Source organism: Phoca vitulina, unplaced genomic scaffold, assembly GCF_004348235.1.
Source record: "Phoca vitulina isolate PV1807 unplaced genomic scaffold, GSC_HSeal_1.0 scaffold24, whole genome shotgun sequence".
Classification (NCBI taxonomy): domain Eukaryota; kingdom Metazoa; phylum Chordata; class Mammalia; order Carnivora; family Phocidae; genus Phoca; species Phoca vitulina.
Window position 1 is genome coordinate 10,494,094 of NW_022589727.1, and position 21,433 is coordinate 10,515,526.

Genomic DNA, 21,433 nt, shown 5'->3' on the forward strand with positions numbered 1-21,433 from the left:
GGCCAGTATCTGAGTCTTTAAAGGCCTCTCCCACACATCTGGCTTTATTAAATGGAAACTGTTCATGATTTTTCCTTGATCTAATTTAAAAATATTTGTAGAAATTAAAAAAAACAGAACAGTAAAAGGATATATCTAAGTCACCAAAACAAAAGAGGGGAATATGTAAATTAGTACTAGGTGTAGACAAATGAAAGACCTTTTAAATATACATCAGAAGAGAAAGTAGACCATCTAATAAGTGAAGAAAGAGTCTACATCTACCAAATGGATAAAAGAAAGATACTCAGATTAAGAGGGGAAATCGGAGGAGAGGATGAACCGTGAGAGACTATGGACTCTGAGAAACAAACTGAGGGTTTTAGAGGGGAGGGGAGGTGGGGGGATGGGTTAGCCTGGTGATGGGTATTAAGGAGGGCACATATTGCATGGAGCACTGGGTGTTATAGGCAAACAATGAATCATGGAACACTACATCAAAAACTAATGGTGTAATGTATGGTGACTAACATAGTAAAATAAATTTTAAAAAAAAGAATTACATACTTAAAAAAAAGAAAGATACTCAGGTAAAAATGGTAGTATAAGCCTTTTATTAGAAAAGAGAATAAAGGGGCTTCTGGAATGGCTCAGTCATTTGAGCATCAGTCTCTTGATTTTGGCTCAGGTCATGAGCTCAGGGTCTTGAGATTGAACCCTGCATTGGGCTTGAGATCTCTCTCCCTCTCCCTCCGCCTCTCTCCCATGCTTGTTCTCTCTGTCTCTGTAAATAAATAAATAAATAAATAAATAAATAAATAAATAAATAAATAAAATATTTTTAAAAAAGAAAGAAAATAGAGTAGCACGTATTATAGAATACCTTGAGGTAGTGAAAACTTATACAAATTATTTTTGACTAAAAGACAATATGGAACACTAAGAAAATGTGAACAGAAACCAATCAGAAAATTAAAATGACAGAATTATAAGAGCTAAGTAAAATAGATAATGAGTTTACCAAGTTATAGACAGACAAATTGTTTCTAAAAATCCTGAAAATGCTAAGGCATAGCAAAGATCCGGGGAAATTGTGTGTGTGCGTGTTTGTATGTGTGTGTGTGTGTGTGTGTGCAAAAAATAGAAACTTTTCATCAATAAATATTTATTAAATATAGGTGTATGCATTATAAAGATGAACATGGTTCAGTTCCTGCTCTTATGAAAAATCTAGTCTGGCAGAAAAGACAAGTCAAGCAGCATTGTCAATATAGTGTGATAAATGCAAAGACAGTGTGAAAAACAGAAGTAGGAAGGCTTTTCAGCCAAGAGAAAAAGAAAGTACTAAAGCTAGACCTGAAAGAACCTTGCATATTACTGAAATTATAGTATGTCCATATGACTCACATAGAATTCAGTTGAACTAGAGCTACAGGTCAGTGTACAGATAAGCAGTAGCCAAATCTTGCCAATGGTTGTGTGCCATGAAAAGATCTTGGATTTTATCCTGAAAATATTGGGTAGAAGGTTGGGGATTGATAAATGTAAAGAGAGGGAAATGATAACATCTGAGTTTTAGAAAGATTTCTTGGGTTGATATATGGGAAGTAGACAGTAGGTGGATAATGAAAGGGGAGATGGAAAAGAGGTATCATGACCGGAGATGGGATTGATTAAGACACTCCTGCAGTTCTGACAGCTAATGGCCTCAAATAAGGTAATGTCATTGGAGATAGACAAAGTATTTGAGAGATAATAAAAGACAACAAAGGACAACACTTGTCTTTAACTGGATGTGGCACTTGATTTCTACTATAGTTATCTTTTTTACCTCTCTATGAATCCTGGTTTGGGAATTCAACAAAACATCATCCTCCACCTTTCCTTCTTTTCTTCTTCCTTTTTGTAAAACAAATATTCTTTGATATGTCTCCTTCCCTTCTGGAGATTGTCTGATACTGCTTCCTGTTCCTTTGAAGTCATCTCCATCACTGCCTCCCTCTCTCTGATACCCTCAACTCTTACAAGAAGAGTGTGAACACCCTTCCTGCTTCTATAAGTTCAGAGATTGTTTTCTCATACCTCTTATGGCAATTGTTTTATTAAAGCTTGACATTCTTGAATTTCTTTCACCAGATAGATTGGGATGCTGAAAACAATGCCATATTCAGCTGTATAGTCCCAGTAGTGCCAAATGCAATGTAGAATGCATGTTGTTTTGACATATATGTCAAGTATGTACCTATGGCATTTATTTGATGTAGACCTAAAACATGTATATATATACATATCTTCTTCAAAAGTCTTTAAAATCCTCGTAGGCAGGGCTCATGGTTTGTTCAGCATTATACTTTATAGAGTGTTAGGGAGCATGCACTTTAATAGGTTCTCTATAAATGCTTAATGAAGAAAATGGGCAGCTTTATCAAATGATTATCTGAGGTAGTATCCAGGAAATAATCTGATACTGAATTAATAAATAAACAAATAAATCAGGGCAGTGTTAAGAACAATAACACATATAAGTTTTTCATACTTGAAGAAATCTTTTTATTTTTTTTTACAAGATACGTCCTGGAGGCAGTGGATTTTTTTAAGGCAGGTAGAGTACAATTTATTTTTTAAAATAATATTTGAGAGATCTCTTGTGTATTAATTTTCCTGGTTCCAGTCTGCCCTTGAGGCTAGAAAAAAATCAAGAAATTGTATAAAACCAAAGTGATGATATATGTAAAAAGAAGCTTATGAATTCACATTTCTAGAAATTGTAATGTAAAAAAACTTACTAATTTGCATTTATTTATGAGCTCGTTATTTACAAGTAAATATACAATAGCAAAAAGTTCAGTCAAAATAAGGAAGTCCATTAAAAAAAAGAATTTTAAGGCTTCAGAAATCAGCAATGAAAGATTATGTTACTTGATTATTTGACAAGAGAGAAGAAAAAGTATCTAGTTGTGTATGGGCTATGAAGGGCTCCTTAATTCTTTTGTTACTAAAGGTAGCATTTCTAAAAGGGCATTCTGTTCATCATTTTTAAGTTGGGCCAAGTGACCAATTATTGTTTTGATAACAAAGATAAGTTCAGTAATGGGATAAATATCTGTCATATTATTATTAAATAAGATAGTCTACAGTTTGCCAGTGACAAGGAACACATAGACTGTATTTGCAAGACAAATGGCCTAAGATATTGATGAAATCTGTAGACATGATATGTTTTTTTTTTTCTATAAGAAATATGATTTACTGCCTAGATATATCAAGCCTGTAGTTTTGAACTAAAGCCCATTACCACCATGGCTTTACCAGCTAAGCCAATTGATAGGTACAGAAAATCTTGAATGTGATTAGTTAAACTGTTAAGGTATGGTCCCATAATTCCCCTAGATTATCCCACAAGGCAGAATAATTTCAGTAAGATTATATACCAGCAAATTGCCTTCAAACATAGGTTTACATAGGTGTTAATGATATAAAAAAAGAATGACTCTATGACTGGATTGTAGAATAATTGCTATTGGCCATATTAATAAATCCAATTTCACAGACTGTTTTTTATTCCGATAAAACAAATAAAGCTGTAGTTCTTAGAAACATAACTGTCCCACAGTAGAAGCAACAAAAATCTATACAAGAAAAAGAATGTGCTTGTTTTACAAAGGTGCTAAAGCAAAAATAAGCATTAAAAACAACAAAGAACAGTAAATCATTTTATTAAGAGCTGCTTTTAGGTACATTTGTTGTACATCTTTCAGAACTGAGGAACCATTATATTCTGGCAACAATTCAAAAAATGATATTTTCAGACACTTGCCATAGAGCAAAGCATTTTCATTCCCATAACAGATAATTCTAATATCTTTAGTAAGTTTTGTTTATCCCAAATGACACTATACAAGCTAACTTTAAAAATTAAATTATTTTAAATAAATAATTTAATAAAAATAAATTATTTTAAATAATATTTCTAAAATGAGTTTTATTATATTTGTAAATAATCTTTGAAGAAATTGTTTAAACCAAGAAATCTATTTATTAATGTTACTAGTACATATAAATTGAATTATTTGTATGAACTCTGATCATGGAGCCTCAAGTCTATTTTCAATTTGCAAGATATTCTTCATGGAACTTTGAAGTTTTATTTAAAGATTTGATAGTATTGAGTGCTTTTTCTAGTTCTTTCACTTATACAAAAACTTAAATATCACTAAATCCAAATTATGCAGACAATATGTACCTAAAATCTTTAGCTATTTTCCTGTAAATTTTGTAACTTTTAAATTTCTGCTTATGTTATAAAATAGGTTATATACTTACTTTATTAAAATCAACTCTGATTTGCTGCAGCTAAGTTTGGTAATCTTGTGTAAAGTGGTACCAGTAATCTTTCTAGTGTGTATGAAACCCATGAAATATTCCTTAATTAAGAACACTTTCATATTTTCTTCAAATACCTTACACCATATAAAAATTTTCTCTATTATAGTGGTTCCATCATATAATTTTAATAAACTAATGAATTCTGGCCTTATTCATCATATTGCAGCTACATTTTAGTTATATTTTCATTTTGATTTTTACTTATCAAGGAATCAAGTCACAAAACCATTAAGCTCAATTATATTTTCATGTTTATCAATTTCTCTGATTTTTATCAATTCTGATATTGTCTTTTATTCATAGATAAAAATAGACTTATCTTGCCCTTTCCAAGAAAACAGTTTTCTAAGACAAAAGTTATAAATAAATTAAATAAATTATTTTCAGCTGTGAAATTCAGGTATATTCAAGTACTTTTGATTTCCCTCAACCTCTTTTGGTAATGAATAACGTGTCATATTTTTTCATCATAATATCAACAATAACTTAGAAATTTTAATGATTTTAAATACACATTTCTCCTTTCCCATATTCAGAATTTAAACAGAGGAAAAATTAGCATAAGAGACTACCAAATTTCTCTAAGCAGAAAATTTTTTATTTTTTTTTTAGAAAAACATTTTTATTAGATATATCTGATAAAGGGTTAGTATCCAAAATCTATAAAGAACTTATCAAACTCAACACCCCAAAACAAATAATCCAGTTAAGAAATGGGCAGAAGATATGGACAGACATTTTTCCAAAGAAAACATCCAGATGACTAACAGACACATGAAAAGGTTCTCAACATAACTCATTATCAGGGAAAAGCAAATCAAAACCATGATGAGATACCACCTCCTACCTGTCAGAATGGCTAAAAGAAACAACACAAGAAACAACAGGTGTTGGCGAGGATGTGGAGAAAGGGGAACCCTCTTACACTGTCGGTGGGAATGCAAACTGGTGCAACCACTCTTGAGAACAGTATGGAGGTTCCTCAAAAAGTTAAAAATAGAACTACCCTATGATCCAGCAATTGCACTGCTAGGTATTTACCCAAAGGATACAAAAATACAGATTCAAAGGGGTGCACACACCCCAATGTTTATAGCAGCATTATCAACAATGGCTAAACTGTTAGAAAAACATCTTGATAGGCAACTTGAGGTAGGGTGTGCAAGAAGATAAAATAAGCGAAACTTTCATAATTTGTCACTTAATTGTTGTGTGCAAGGAATAGTAAAGAATTCCTCAAGGGCTGATATGATGGAAGGCCAGAGCTCAGGTTGGCAGAAATAACTAAGGTATAGTCAGGAACAAAGATGTTTAATTAGTATTCTGTATTGTAATGATGTAATCCACCACTACCCACCTTCTCTAAGCCCCTAGTAATTTCTACTACCATACATAAAACCTTCAGTTTGGTCTTTATTGTGGAAATTAAGGAAAAGAGATAAATTTTGTGGCTGAGTTGACAAGGTGAGGCACAGGATAACACACTCAGTAAGGTGAAATGACCCCCAAATAGAATCAATTCAGTACATTATAGCTAGAGGGGACAATGGGGGCATAAGCACACCAGGAATTCATAGTTTTGAGAAAAGCATGAGACTATTTATGATTAATTAAACCAATGTATACCCCAAAATGTCTATGGACACCTGGGTACAAGGAAGCATTTTGTAGGGAACCGACAATAGAAAAATTATCCTAATTGAATGTAAAATCATGTACAAATCCATAAAGGCATAAGAACATCATAATAAGTCATTCAGAAGCAAAGGAAGGATGTTAGATTGATTTCAAGTTTGAAATTAAAGAGAATTGAGGCTCATTTAGATAATGGAGATTCTAAAGACATGTATAGTAAGGTGATGAGTCTTGAGCTTAGGAAGACCCCTGGGCTAAAAAGAACATTTTAGGATTCATAAGGATATTACTGGTAATTGAAATTATGGGGAAGGTATTCACCTATACCATAGGAACAGGTATCAGGTATACAAGTCTAAAACTCTGCATTGACCACAAATATGCTTCAGTATTATAGATTAACTTTTTCTTCTTTAATGTTCCTCCATTGAAGTGGTATATATATCCAAAAACTTCCTAGAATTACTAATAGAAAATTTTTCTTAGCTTTAAGCTTACCTATTAAATTGATCACATTTCTAAACTCTACCAGCCAAGGTTGTAAGGGGATCCCACAATGGAGTCACACACATTCTTATCACTCAGTTTCTTGGGGTAATTGTTTATGGTTGGAAACTGGAAGAAATTATCAAAATACATGAAATCAAATGATACTTCTCCTTACAGCCAAAATAAAGTTGCAGGGGTCATATTTACCCTTTTGCCTAAAACAGCCAAATGCCAAACAAAATATATGGAACAACAGTTTTCAAGGCATTTGACAAATCAAGCAGTGAAGGATAGTGATTCAGAAAGACTATAAATTGTTTCAGCTTACTACCCTGAGAGAATTTATAGGCCATAGTATAAGCTGGTGGTGGGGGAAGTAGAGGCAGACTTCTGTAGACTCCAAGAGTTGAGTGAATGGGGAGTTCAGAGTTCAAGGAGATCAAGGCAGCTATAGTACACAGGAGAGAGTATCCTACAGAGAACCCTAGAAATTTGCAGATTTCCCCTTGAATAGTTGAGCATTATATGCTTATAAGAAAACTACCTTAGGCCAAGAAAAGTTACAATAGTATCTGGTTGTTACACAAGACATGTTCCTACAAGACAGAATGAAAAACCTCGTAATTTGTAGACTCAGAAAAGTCTTGTCTCAATAGGGGATTAATTAAATATAGACCAACATAGCTCTGGTTCTACCTAACAGATCTTGAAAGCAATACTCAAAAGGATCAGACTGGTTTCCAAGTAACTTAACTGTAACCCAGAACAAATCTCAAGACTATTTATAGGAATATAAAAATACCGAGCACCAAAGAAGGTAAAATTCACAATGTATAACATCCAATAAAACATCACAAGGCATGTAAAAAAGCAAAAAAATACAACCAATAATGAGAAAAATCAGCCAGTTGAAACTGACATGGAACTGCCACAGAGGTTAGAATTAGCAGACAAGTACATTAAGCAATTATTACAACTGTTTTCCATATGTTAATAAATTATGTAGAGGCATTGAAGGACACAAAATAGAAATCTAGAGACAAAAACTACAATGCCCGAGAAGAGAAATGCATAGGATAGTATTAATGATGGATTTGATATTTCATAAAAAAAAAAATTAGTGAATGTTTATTCAAAGAAATAGAAACTATCCAAAATGAAAGACAAAGAAAAATAATTTTTAAAGTGAAAAGAGTTTCAGTAAGCTATGAGATGTCTTCAAGCAGCCTAATATATGTCACATGTGATTCCCTGAAGGACAGGAGAAAGAGAAGAGAACAGAAAAAATATTCAAAGAAATGATGGCTGATTTTTTTCCAAATTTAGTGCAAACTGTACACAAAAAATGTACAAGAATCTCAAAAGACCACAACCTCAAGAAATACAAAAAACTACACGAGCACATATCATAATCGAATTGCACAAAACCAGTAATAAAGAGAAAATCTTAAAACCAGCCAGACATTGAAAAAACGTGTTACATACAAAGGAACAAAACTAAGGTTGACAACAGATTGAAATCAAAAGACAGTGGAGTGGGGCGCCTGGGTGGCTCAGTCGTTAAGCGTCTGCCTTCGGCTCAAGTCCTGATCCCAGGGTCCTGGGATAGAGCCCTGCATCGGGCTCCCTGCTCCGTGGAGAGCCTGCTTCTCCCTCTCCCACTCCCCCTGCTTGTGTTCCCTCTCTCACTGTGTCTCTCTCTGTCAAATAAATAAATAAAATCTTTAAAAAAAAAAAGAAGAAGACAGTGGAGTAACATATTTTGAAGTAATGTGGCCTGGGAAAGCCAACAAGGTGAGGCACAGGATAACTAACACTCAGTAAGGTGAAATGAATTTTATAAACAGTTATGTCTTTTAAAAGAGTCCAAAGTAAATACTTTTTCAGACATACAGAAGTTGAAAAAGTCATCACCAGCAGACTTGCACTATAAGAGATGTTAGAGGAAGTTCTTTGGGCAGAGGAAAAATGACACCAGGTGAAAATAGGAAACTATTCAAAGGAACATTTCCAGAAATAGTAACTACCTGAGGGAACATATGAGATTTTTTTCATATTTTTAAAACATTTGTAAATGACAAGTGACTGTTTAAGCAAACAATGTATAGCAATACAGTACATAGTTTCTAAATATCTATAACTAGAATGTATGACCACATTAGCATGAAAGCCAAGAGAGAAGAAATATATTATATGACTTTGTACTACATGTGAAGTAACTCACTTGAAGACATATTCAACATTGTCTTAGAGGTTCCAACCAATGTAATAATGAAAGAAAAAAAAGATACAGATTGGAAAAGAAGTAAAATTGTCTTAATCGGCACACAATATTATCATCTGTGTAGAAAATCCAATGAAATCAATAAAGAAGCTAATAAGTAAACTTAGCAAGTTTACATAATAACAACACTAATATGCAAAATATTTCTATATACTATCAATTATTGTATATTGAAGTTAAGAAAAAATTGCCTATACAATATCATAAAAATATGAAATACTTGCAGGACCTGTATACTGAAAACTACAAAACATTACTTAAAGAAATTAAGGAAGTCCTGAATAAAGAAAATGATGTACCTTGTTTTTGGATCAGAAGACTCAATATTGTTAAGATATCATTTTTTACCCAAATTGATCTAAAGATTCCACACAATACCAATCATTTGAAAGCAATTAACAAGCATATTTTAAAAATCCACAAGAAAATGCAAAGGACATAGAATAGCTAAAACAACTTTGTAAAGGAAGAATACAGTTAAAGATATAGTAATCAAAATAATATGGCATTGGATCAAGATATATCAATAAATCAATGGAACTGAACAAGGAGTATAGAAACAGACCTACATCTACTGACAACTGTTTTTTTACAAAGTTACTAAAACAATTCAACATAGTCTTTTCAACATATGTATATTCAGATAAATGAATTTTGACCCTTACTGTGGACCCTATGCAGAAATTAATGCAAATGTATCATAAATCGAAATGTAGAACCTAAAACCACAAAACTTTGAGAAGAAAGCATAGGAAAAAAATCTTTGTGAAGTTAGAATGGACAAATATTTCTTAGGCATAGCACCAAACGCACAAGAAAAAAAAAGATAGACTGGACTTCATCAAAATGTAAAACTTCTGCTCTTCTAAAGACACTATTAAGAAAATCAAAATACAAGCCACATACTGGAAGAAAATGTTTGTAAAGTATATATTTAATAAATTGTACCCAGAATACACATTGAAAAAAATCTCCAAACTCTATATTAGATATATAAATATCCCAACAAAAAATGGGCAAAATATTTGAATGGGCAATGCACCTAAAAAGATATGCAAATGGTATATAAGCAATGAAAAGGTGCTCGACAGCATTAGTTATTCATGAAAGGCAAAACCACAAGATACCACTACACACTTATTAGAATTGCTACAGTTTTCAAGTTGATCATGTTATGTGTTGGCAGGGGTGGTGAGAAACTGGAATTTTCATACACTACTGGTGGAAAGGTAAAATGGTACAATCACTTTAGAAAATATTTTGTCAATCTCTTAAAGAATTAAAGATCTGACTGCCATAACATCTAGCTGTTCTACTGCTAGGTATTTACCCAGACGTAGCAATTCCTGATCATAGCTACCTTATTATTATGATACTGGTTGTATATAGCCCTATAAGGACCTTTTTCCTTATGTCTCCACTAGGTTACACTCAAAGAAGAATAGCATTTTTCTTATGTTACTCCATCTGGTTATTTCAACTATTTACTCCCTTTGAGAGGATGACAATCTAGAGGACATCAGACTCCTCACCTCCTCATTTTGTCTCTCTTTTTCTTGGTCCAGAACACAGGCTTTTCACGTACTCTTCACCTCTAAGGACTTACCCTAAACATCCTCTTCCTTTTCCTTCCCATGGACACATTATAATAGACAGAGGTAAGAAAGACACTAATGATCAAAAAACCAAGATTCAAAAATCTGTTATGTTTGATAGTAACAATCAGAACTCAATTCAACAAGTATCTATAACAGACCAAGCAGTGGGCCAGGTTCTAAGATGTAAAGATGAACAGATAAAATTTATACCCTCAAAGAGCATGTAATCCATAAATAATTTAAGGGTTAGTATACAGAAACATTTCTGGAAAAGAGCAAATTGGTAGATTATCCAGAAAGAAAATCAATAAGGAAACATTAGACTTAAATACATCTTAACACCAGATGGACCTGACTGACATATATAGAACATTCCATCCAATGGCAGCAGAATACACACTCTTCTCAAGGGCACAAGGAACATTCCGCAGAATATGTTATATATTAGGCCACAAAAAAGTCTTAAAAAATTTAATAAGATTGAAATCATAGCAAGCATTTTTTCCCACCACATGTTATGAAACTAGAAATCAACTACAAGAAGAAAACTAACATATTCACATATAGAAATTAAATAACACATCCCTGAATGATCAATGGATTGAAGAGGAAATCAAAGGGGATATCAGAAAAATACCTTGAGACAAATGAAAAGGGAAACACACATACCAAAACTAATGGAAGCAGCAAAAGCAGTTCTAAGAAGGAAGTTAATAGCAATAAATGCCTACAGTAAGAAAAAAGAAAGATCTTGAATTTAACTTTATGCCTTAAGGAACTAGAAAAAGAACAAACTAAGTCTAAAGTTAGTAGAAATAAACAAAGATCAGAGCAGAAATAAATGAAATAGAGACTAGAAAGACAATAGAAAAGATCAGTGAAACTGAGCTATTTTTTTGAAAAGATAAAATAGACAACTCTTCTGCTAGGCTTACCAAGAAAAAAAGAGAGAGGACACAAAATTAAAAATGAAAAAGGATACATTACAACTGACACCGTAGACATACAAAGGGTCATAGAAATCTACTATGAATGATTATATGCCAATAAATTCGATAACCTACAAAAAATGGATAAATTCTAGAAACACAACCCACCAAAACTGATCATAAAAAAATAGAAAATCTGAACAGACTAATTACTAATAAGGAGATTGAAGCAGTAATCAAAAATCTCCCAACAAAGAAAATTCCAGGACCAGATGATTTTAGGTGAATCGTACCAAACATTTAAAGAAGAATCTATACCAATCCTTCTCGAACTCTTCCAAAAAATTGAAGAGGAAGCAGTGCTTCCAAACTTATGGTACAAGGCCAGCATTACCCTGATACCAAAGCCAGACAAGGACAGCACAAGAAAAAAAAATTGCAGGTCAATACCAGTAATGAATATAGATACAAAATTCTCAACAAAATGTTAGCAAACTGAATTCAACACTACATTAAAAGGATCATCCCCCATAATCAAGTGGGATTTATTCCTGAGATGTAAGCACGGTTCAACACACACAAATCCATAAACATGATGTACCACATTAACAAAATTAAAGATAAAAATCATATTGTTTTCTCAATAGATGCAGAGAAAGCATATGACAATATTCAGCATCCTTTTATAATAAAAAAAAACGCTCAACAAATTAAGTATAGATCAAATGTACTCCAACACAATAAAGGCCAATGTCATACTCAATAGTGAAAAGCTGAAAACTTTTCCCTTACCATCAGGAACATTACAAGGATGCCCACTCTCACCACTTTTATTCAACATAGGGCTGGAAGACCTAGTCACAGCAATGAGACAAGAGAGATAAAAGGCATAAAAATCATGGGGCGCCTGGGTGGCTCAGTCGGTTAAGCGTCTGCCTTCGGCTCAGGTCATGATCCCAGGGTCCTGGGATCGAGCCCCGCATCGGGCTCCCTGCTCGGCGGGGAGCCTGCTTCTCCTTCTCTCTCTGCCTGCCACTCTGCCTACTTGTGTTCTCTCTCTCTGTCAAATAAATAAATAAAATCTTTAAAAAAAAAAAAAAAAAAAGCATAAAAATCAGAAAGGAAGAAGTAAAATTTTCTGTTTGCAGATGATATGATCTTATATATAGAAAATCCTAAAGACTCCACCAAAAAAAAAAAAAAAATCCCTTAGACCTAAAACAAATTAAATAAAGTTGCAGGATACAGAATCAATATACAAAAATCAGCTGTGTTTCTATACACTAACAATGAACTATCAGAAAGAGAAAATGAGAAAATCCCATTTACAATAGCACTAAAAAGAATAAAATACTTAGAAATAAATTTTCCAAGGACCAAAGATCTGTACACTGGGAATTATAAACATCGATGAAAGAAATTAAAGAAGACACGAATAAATGGAAAGATATTTCATGTTCGTTGATTGGAAGAGTTATTCTTGTTTAATTACCCATACTATCCAAAAATGATCTAATGCAGTGATGATTTAATGCAATTTCTGTAAAAATTCCAATGTAATTTTTCACAGAAATAGAAAAAACTATCCTAAAATGCACATAGAACCACAAAAGACCACAAATAGCCAAAGCAACCATATGAAAGAAGAATAAAACTGGAAGCATCACACTTTCTGATTTCAAACTGTTACAAAAATATCAAAAGATTACCATAATCAAGACAGTGTGGTATAAAAACAAACCCATAGATCAATGGAACAGAATTAAGAGCCCAGAAATACACTCATGCATATATGGTTAATTAATTTTTGACAAAAGAACTGAGAATATACAATGGGAAAGGATAGTTTCTTTAGTAGTGTTGGGAAAACTGTATGGCCACATGTGAAAGAATGAAGTTGGACTCCTATCTTATTTCACACACACACAAAAAGAAAAAACTCAAAATGGATTAACACTTGAATGTAAGACCAGAAACCATAAAATTCCTAGAAGAAAACACAAGGGATGAGCTCCTTGACATTGGTCGTGGCAATAATTTTTTTTAAATCTTACCTCAAAAGCAAAAACAAACAAATGGGACTACATCAAACTAAAAAGCTTCTGCCCAGAAAAACAAGCCATCAACAAAATTAAAGGCAGACTGTAGGATGGGAGAAAATATTTGCAAACCACACATATCCAATAAGGGGTTAATATCTAAAATATACAAGGCACTCATATAACTCAATAGCAAAAAAACAAGCAAATAACCTGATTAAAAATGGGCAAAGGACCTGAATAGGTATTTTTCCAATACAATTATCCAACAGGTACATGAAAAGGTGCTCAGTATCACTAATCATTAGGGAAAAGCAAATCAAAACCACAATATATCACTTCACACCTCTTAGGATATCAGTCATCAAAGATAAGAGATAACAAATGCTGAGGAGGGTGTAGAGAAGAGAATCCTTATACAGTGTTTATGGGAATGTAAACTGGTACAGCCATTATGGAAGACAGTATGGAGGTTCCTCAAGAGTTTAAAAGTAGAGGGGTGCCTGGGTGGCTCAGTCGTTAAGCGTCTGCCTTCAGCTCAGGTCATGATCCCAGGGTCCTGGGATCGAGCCCCACATCGGACTCCCTGCTCTGTGGGAAGCCTGCTTCTCCCTCTCACGCTCCCCCTGCTTGTGTTCCCTCTCTCGCTGTGTCTCTGTCAAATAAATAAATAAAATCTTAAAAAAAAATTTTTTTTAATAAAAAGAAAAAAGGAATTTGAAAGTAGAACTCCTCTATGATCCAGCAATCCTACTTCTGGGTATATATCCAAAGGAAATGAAATCATTATCTCACAGAGATATCTGTACTCCCATGTTTGTTGTAGCATTATTCACGATTGCCAAAGTATGCAAACAACCTAAGTGTTCACTGACAGATGAATGGATAAAGAAAATGCAGTATATGTATGGAATGGAATATTATTCATTCTTTAAAAAGAGGGAAATCCTGCCATTTGTAACACCACCGATGAACCTGGAGGGCGTTGTCCTGAGCGAAATAAGCCAGACAGAGAAAGACAAATACTGCATGGTATCATCTATATGTAGAATCAAAAAACAAACTTAAAAATGGAACTCAAAGTGCTTGCCAGTGGCTGGGGTATGCGTGGGGGAAATGGGAGAACTTTGTATAAGGGCACAAGCTTTCAGCTGTAAGATGAATAAGGTCTGAGGACTTAATGTACAACATAATGACTATATTTGATAACATCGTATTGCATAATTGAAATTTGCTAGAAAGTAGAACACACGTGTTTTCACCCCCAAAAAAGGATAAATTTGTAAGGTAATGGATATATTAATTAACTCCATTGTGGGCAATCAGGGTGAAGAGAATTTCAAGAAAAGATGGTATATGTAAAAGGATACCTTATTTTAAGCTTGCTGAAATAATAGCAAATTCCAAATTCATAATAGTTTTGTTTTGGTTTTAGGGCTAGTTTTAGAGATTGTAACTCATTTGGAGCCAAACCTATCCACCTGCAAGGTTAGCACATCATCAGTGTCATGCTCACCCTCCTCAAAAGGATTCTTTGAGAGGCTCTGATGAGTAAGACACTCAGTACAGAAGGATCACTGGAAATAGGTTATCTGAGATTTCTTTTTTTTTTTAAGATTTTATTTATTTATTTGACAGAGAGAGACACAGCGAGAGAGGGAACACAAGCAGGGGGAGTGGGAGAGGGAGAAGCAGGTTCCCGCGGAGCAGGGAGCCCGATGCGGGGCTCGATCCCAGGACCCTGGGATCATGACCTGAGCTGAAGGCAGACGCTTAATGACTGAGCCACTCAGGTGCCCCTGAGATTTCTAATGAATGTAAACAACAAGGTGGTGCACAATATTATGAGGTTTTTGTTGATACTCTAATCATCAAGTCTAACACAAAGAGAGGTAGTTCATAATGGCACAGAATGAAGCTACTTTTATGCACAGGAGATGAGTTTCCTAAAGCTTTTTAAATAAAACAAGAGAAAGATAATTTAAGCTTAGTCTGTGTAAAAGAGTAAAAAACTAAGAGAATATTTAAAGCTCATTTAAAATCAAACCCAACTAAACTAATATCTAGGAAACCTAAACTAAGCTTTTTTGCTCTTAAAATTCCACACTGTAGGATGTCAAGTCAAAAATGTAGAATAACCAGTTATGTCTCTGCACCAACATGGTAAAAACAATATACAAACATATCAAAACTACAGGATCTGCTACACAGAAATCCAAGTTTGTAAGAATTCTAAAATGCATGGTCCTTCATATTTAGGTCATTTCCTGGCAAATATTCATTTGGTTAGGCCTCCGAAATGCTTCATAACTTTATGCCACATGGACTCCAAATCATGTTTTTACTGGAGCAGAAGTTCATAGTGAGCTGAAATACGTTGGTTTAAAAATTATTGAAATTCAAATACAATATACAGGAAAATGTAAGTATTCTTATGAAACAAAATTAAAATGCAGAGCTAAGTTTGTTCACATAAGCCTGTTTTCCAAGTCAAACTTTATCTAGTCAGCAATCTAAAATTAGACTAATTGACAAAGTTTCAAACTTTGAGACTATGTTCATATTCACACATAGTATACATCAGAGAACTCATGAGATTTTTAAGTAACATGACCATTAACCATTTTACACATTATAAGCAAACCATTTACCAGTCACTGTGTTGTCTAATTATTGCTAACAGCTTTGGGCTCATCTTTAGAACCCTCATCATATATGGCAATGCCAATTCTCTTCCATTTGTGTATTTAGATTTTTAGAACAATCAAAACAAATTCAGAGTCCAGAATGATGAGTGAAATGAATGATTAATTGTACCATTCAAGACCTTCGGTAATATAGATCGAATTTATCCCTTTACTTTTATCTAGTACCCCAGAAACACTTGTTTGTTTATTCAGTGTTCCCTGAGTAGATCCCATGTTTTTCTGACTTCTGGTTCATCTTTCGAGGTGTAGTTTACAAGGCATCTCATTCGTGAGATGTCACTGAATTCACAACTAGAAGTGGCATTTCCCTCCTGAAAACTATAGCTCATCTGTGGCCATATCACATTCCGTGTTGTGATAAACTGTTATTTCCACATCCCTTGAGGCCAAACTGTATTTTGCACTCCAACTTAAGGGATAGGTGGGGGGTGAGAAGGGGGTGGTAATGTGCTACTTTTCCACTTCTGACCACAATATCTGCCATGGTACCAAAAGGGGATGCCTTAAACATAACAAATAAAAATGAGTGTTCAGTGAATAAATGAAAGAGGAAGGTAATTTACATTGTCCATGCAAGGGTTGAAATCTAAGAACCAGGTCTCATTTTAACTTATTTTCTTCTTACCAATACAGTTTCTCCACAATACATCCTTTGGGATCTTAAGAGGTGCTACCAAGTAAAAGATCAAGTAGACAATAAATTTCTGAAATGCTGGATATTAAAACACTAAGCCAGTTCTCCTTTTTTTTTTTAATTTCAGCGTATCTGAGACTATTTAATATGCTATTGTGCTTTATAACTCTTGAAAGAGTGGGGTAGAATATTCAGTGGTTACCAGATTTTTTACCACAGAACATTTTGTTTTTCTGCAGAAGAAACATTGTCCTCTGAGAAAGAAAGCACACCTAGGATTAAATTTATGCTAATTAAATTAGCAATAAATATGGGAACAGAAAAAAATGAAGTAGGATCCAATTTTATTTTCAGAATAATTTGGGGAGAGGTTACTTCTCATGCTGAATTCTAGGTAGACAAGCCTTTGTTTCCTGAAAAGAAAAACAGAGCCTATTATTACCCATAGATTTTTTTTTTTTTTTGAGGAGTCTAGCGAGATCACAGAGCTTGATCATTCATTCAGTGGAGGAGTCACATGGACTTTTTTTTTTTATTAATGGCTAGAATAAAAGTCTTGAAAAATTTTCCTCCCTCAGAATATATTGGTTTAGGGTTAGTCATCCTCTTTTCAAATTACTATGTTAAATGCAAAATTAAAGTATCACTTTCTCTTTATCATTTGATGTGTTGCCAAAGATGTGACTATTTTCCTGGTAAATATAAATTACATTACACAACATTTTCTGAAACGCAGCCTAGTTATCCACCTAAGGTTCATGGTTCTTTTCCCAGTCTCCTCTGTCGCAGCATAAAGGCCTGTAGCTGCTTTGGTCTCTCTGAACTTCTAACTTACTTTTTTGGAAATCTGATAATATTTGAAATACCAGTTAAAATCTAGAAATATAATGTTTCTTATGAATGCTCCCCCGCCAAAAATCTAATAACATTGCATAAAAAAAGACAAAAGTAACAATTTTCTTTCTTCAAAACCACTCAGCTATGCAATCTTTAGTTCTTTTAGACCTTCAGAAGGTATGATCAGTATGCATAAGAAAAGTCATGTCTCTTACTTCACTTTGCAAGAGTGCACTGCAGAGCATTAATAGTTGCATTGCCTTGTTAATAAACTTCAGTCAAAATGCTTTGGGAGATAATTTGATTAAAAAAAAGAATAAAAAACACCGAAGCTGAAATATTGCTTTTATAAGCTGCAAGATCAATTCACCATGTGCTTTTTTAATCAACTGAAATATATACATTTAAACAGAAAACACAGATGACTTAACATCCTCCCATATCACGTCCGTGAGCGTGACTAGTTCCTTGTAATTTTTTTTTTCCTAATACTCTCTTGTGCTCTGACTTATGGGGGAAAAACTTTCCGTGAAAAATGTGTGCTACTTTTCCACTTTTGGCCTTGTATGTGCTTCTTCTCTGCCTTAAATACAATATAAATCAACTGCAAAAAAAGATTTACAGTGATTACACCTCACTTAGAGAGCTGTGAAGATTGATCTGGAAGTGGTATGTTTGTCAAGCTCTGTGTCTACTTCTCATCTTGGCTAGTTCTAAAGTGAATCCCAGGACAACACATTCAAAAAGAAGTAAATGTGGGAGGGAAAGGCTCTGGCATATCACTCTCTTCTTTGTGTTCTCACTGAATATGCCAACAACTTACTCTTAGAAACTCCAGGGCAAAAGGCTTTTCAAACAATTGTGAACTTCAAACTCATTTACTACATTAGGAGAAAATATTACCATGGCTACTGATTATCCCCCATTTTCTATCTATGTACACAACTGGGTGAAATAGAAATTGGAACATGAACCTTCCTGTTTCAAATGGATTAATTCTTTTCTTTTTTTAAGATTGATTTATTTTATTTATTTATTTATTTGTTTATTTATTTATTTATTTATTTTAGAAAGACAAAGCACATGTGTGTCCGTGCGTGCGAGTGGGCTTAGGGGCAGAGGGAGAGGGAGAGAGAGTTCTAAGCAGACTCCACGCTGAGGGTGGAGCCCAACCTGGGGCTTGATGTCATGTCCCTGACATCATGACATGAGCCAAAATCAAGAGTCCCACACTCAACAGACTGAGCCACCCAGGCACCCCTCATGTGGATTAACTCTTATCACTGCCAATGAGAATTTATTAAGGACCTATATTCAGGTCACTGTGCTAGTTTCTTGGAGAGAAGTTAATCAGTCCTTACCTTTAGGAAGTTTGTCTTTTTTCTAGGGTAAATTCATTCATCAATGTGATCACACCAAGCAGAACAAAAACATAAAATTAAGAAACAAAGCTGACACAATATAATGTGTCCTTTCACATTATATCAAGTCTTATAGCTTGACCTAACTTTCTGTACCTCTACAGACATCTGTCCTGCGCATCCCATTGCTGTTCAGGCAGGCTGGTTCAACTCTGGTCTAAAGGATCAAGCAGATGAAATAGCATGCCTTTTAGATTTATTTGTGTTGGATTTCTTTGAAAGCCAACTTGACTGCTTCATTTAAAAAGTGACCTCAGTGATTCCTTCTTAATGAAATGTAATAAAGCCTCTAATAAATTATTAGGAGAGCTATTTACTAATTTGCCAGTATACCCCTTTTAAAAATGGACTTACCTTTCCAAACAACACTCCTGAAAAATCATGTTTTCCTGTTCAATTGTTCCCTACTCTTTTTGTTTCCCTACAGTGAAAATGCTCCTATCAAAGAGTCAAGTGCCAAAGATTTTCACTCTCAGTTCATGTGAGGACTCAGAAAGGATTGTAATCATACTTTAAAAAATAAAGTATATTCTCAAATCTAGAAATTAGCTAGTAATTGAAATTATCATCACAGTATTTTAACTGATGACCATTGAACTCTTTTCTGGCAAACGGCTCATAGAGCATTAATTGCATGTCACATTATAGATCTGCAAAGTTAAGTTCTGTCTTGTCCTTGGGACTGTGAGTTCTAAAGCAACTTTGTAAGTGTCTTTTAGGGTACAAAGGAAATCATTAAACTGCAAAAGTTCTTTTTGGTCTGAGAGGTATGTCCTTCATTGTCCCTTCAAATATCAGTCATTCCCTGTTCCTCAAACCCATATTATCATCTACTACTTTTGACGGTGCTAAGAAGTTCCACCACCTTCTACTTCTACCAACAGCATCCAAGTATCTAAGAACACTCCAGAAAACCATTTTCTACATAAAGCAAATTCAAAGGGTTTTAGAAAAGAAAGTTTATTCTGATTTCATTCTGATCAATGTTTGAAAGGGGATAAACTGGATTTTTTTTTTACAGTCCTATATACATTTTAATGGATTATTTAAAATAGCTCATTATAACAACTGTTACTAATATACAAATAGGATCTTAATTTAAGAACAGAAAGTATCTTTCCCTTTGATATCAATCAGCAAATAATATTACTAGATATAATATCTGCATTATGAAGTTTGTAAGATGCAAAAAAAAAGTTGATAAAAATGAAACTTTGAAAATGTGACCATATGCAAAACTTTATACAAACACTCACAGAAATATAAATCTTACAATTTCAAATTTTATTAACTCAAAATTGGCCCTCTTCTTAATAATTCATACAGGGGTTGGTTTGACATTGGATTTGATCTTCATCATGGAAAAATTTTTGCTTCCCTAACCAATACTGAAAACACAATATGAAAGAAACATTTACCATCTTAAGCAAATGGGCTATTTGAGCACCTTAGAAACACTCCTACATATCAGGAATGTAATTGTATGCTAATTTAAGATGAACAGAATGCAAACCGGCATTTTATTATGCAAATCACATATCAATTGTAATTAGCTATTTATTAAAGCAAGACTTAGCCTCGTTAGATTTATCATACAAAATTAAGATTTAGATTCATTGTTTCTCCATTTGGCTATCTATTGAATTACAATATCCAGTTTCCATATACAGACCCACACATCTCAGGTATAAAAGAGCTGAAGTTTGATTACTGACAAGTGTCTGAAGTAGGAAAGCATGGATAGTAAACACATCCACCATGATCTTATTTGCACCTCAATTCATCCAAGTTATCAGTGCTGGTTACAAAATCAAATTATGTACAAATTTTTCCTATGTGCTGTCTTTTACTTCAAAGATCAAGGTTTAGTCACTCATCACTCCCATGTGCTATCTCCATAATCAAGACAGATTCTTACAAAGTCTAAAACATGACCATGTTTCACAATAAAAAAATACAAATATATTTTTAGCCCATTGATGTGGTTCAATATTCTATATATCTATGATATTCTCATTTCTAACAAGTGTTTCTGTCACCTTTCACTATTTTCATAGGACATTTTTATCATACAGCTTGACTGAATCCAGCCACAAGATATTTTTTAAGCTTTATTTGGATGAATTTTCAATGTTTCATCCTTATGTCTTACATAAAATCTCCATTCTTTTCATAGTTATGTTCCTCTTAAGGAACTTAAGAAAAAGGTTTTGTAAATGTCTTTTTGTAAGTAAGTATAAAAATATTTATATCACCAAAAAATAAATATCACAATATATCTTACCATATATCTAAGGTGGAATAATCAGTTCAAATTCACTTAGTTTCCATAAGAATGTTTTATACCTGCTTAAGTATAACCTTTGTGTCTCTATTTAGAAAACGTGTTCATGATGGCATTGAGACATCCAGAGTCAGACCTTTTAAGGGATTATTTTACTTCTTGGGTAATTAAAGCAATTTAGCCTTTGGTGTAGAGGCTATGAATAGCACT

The 21,433-nt window shown here is 33.7% G+C and overlaps 1 protein-coding gene across 1 annotated transcript in view; it reads left to right on the forward strand.

Annotated features, from left to right (window-relative positions):
* CCDC178 (coiled-coil domain containing 178) overlaps positions 1 to 21,433 on the forward strand; it is a 414,615-nt gene that overhangs the window by 392,194 nt on the left and 988 nt on the right. The window lies entirely within an intron of this gene.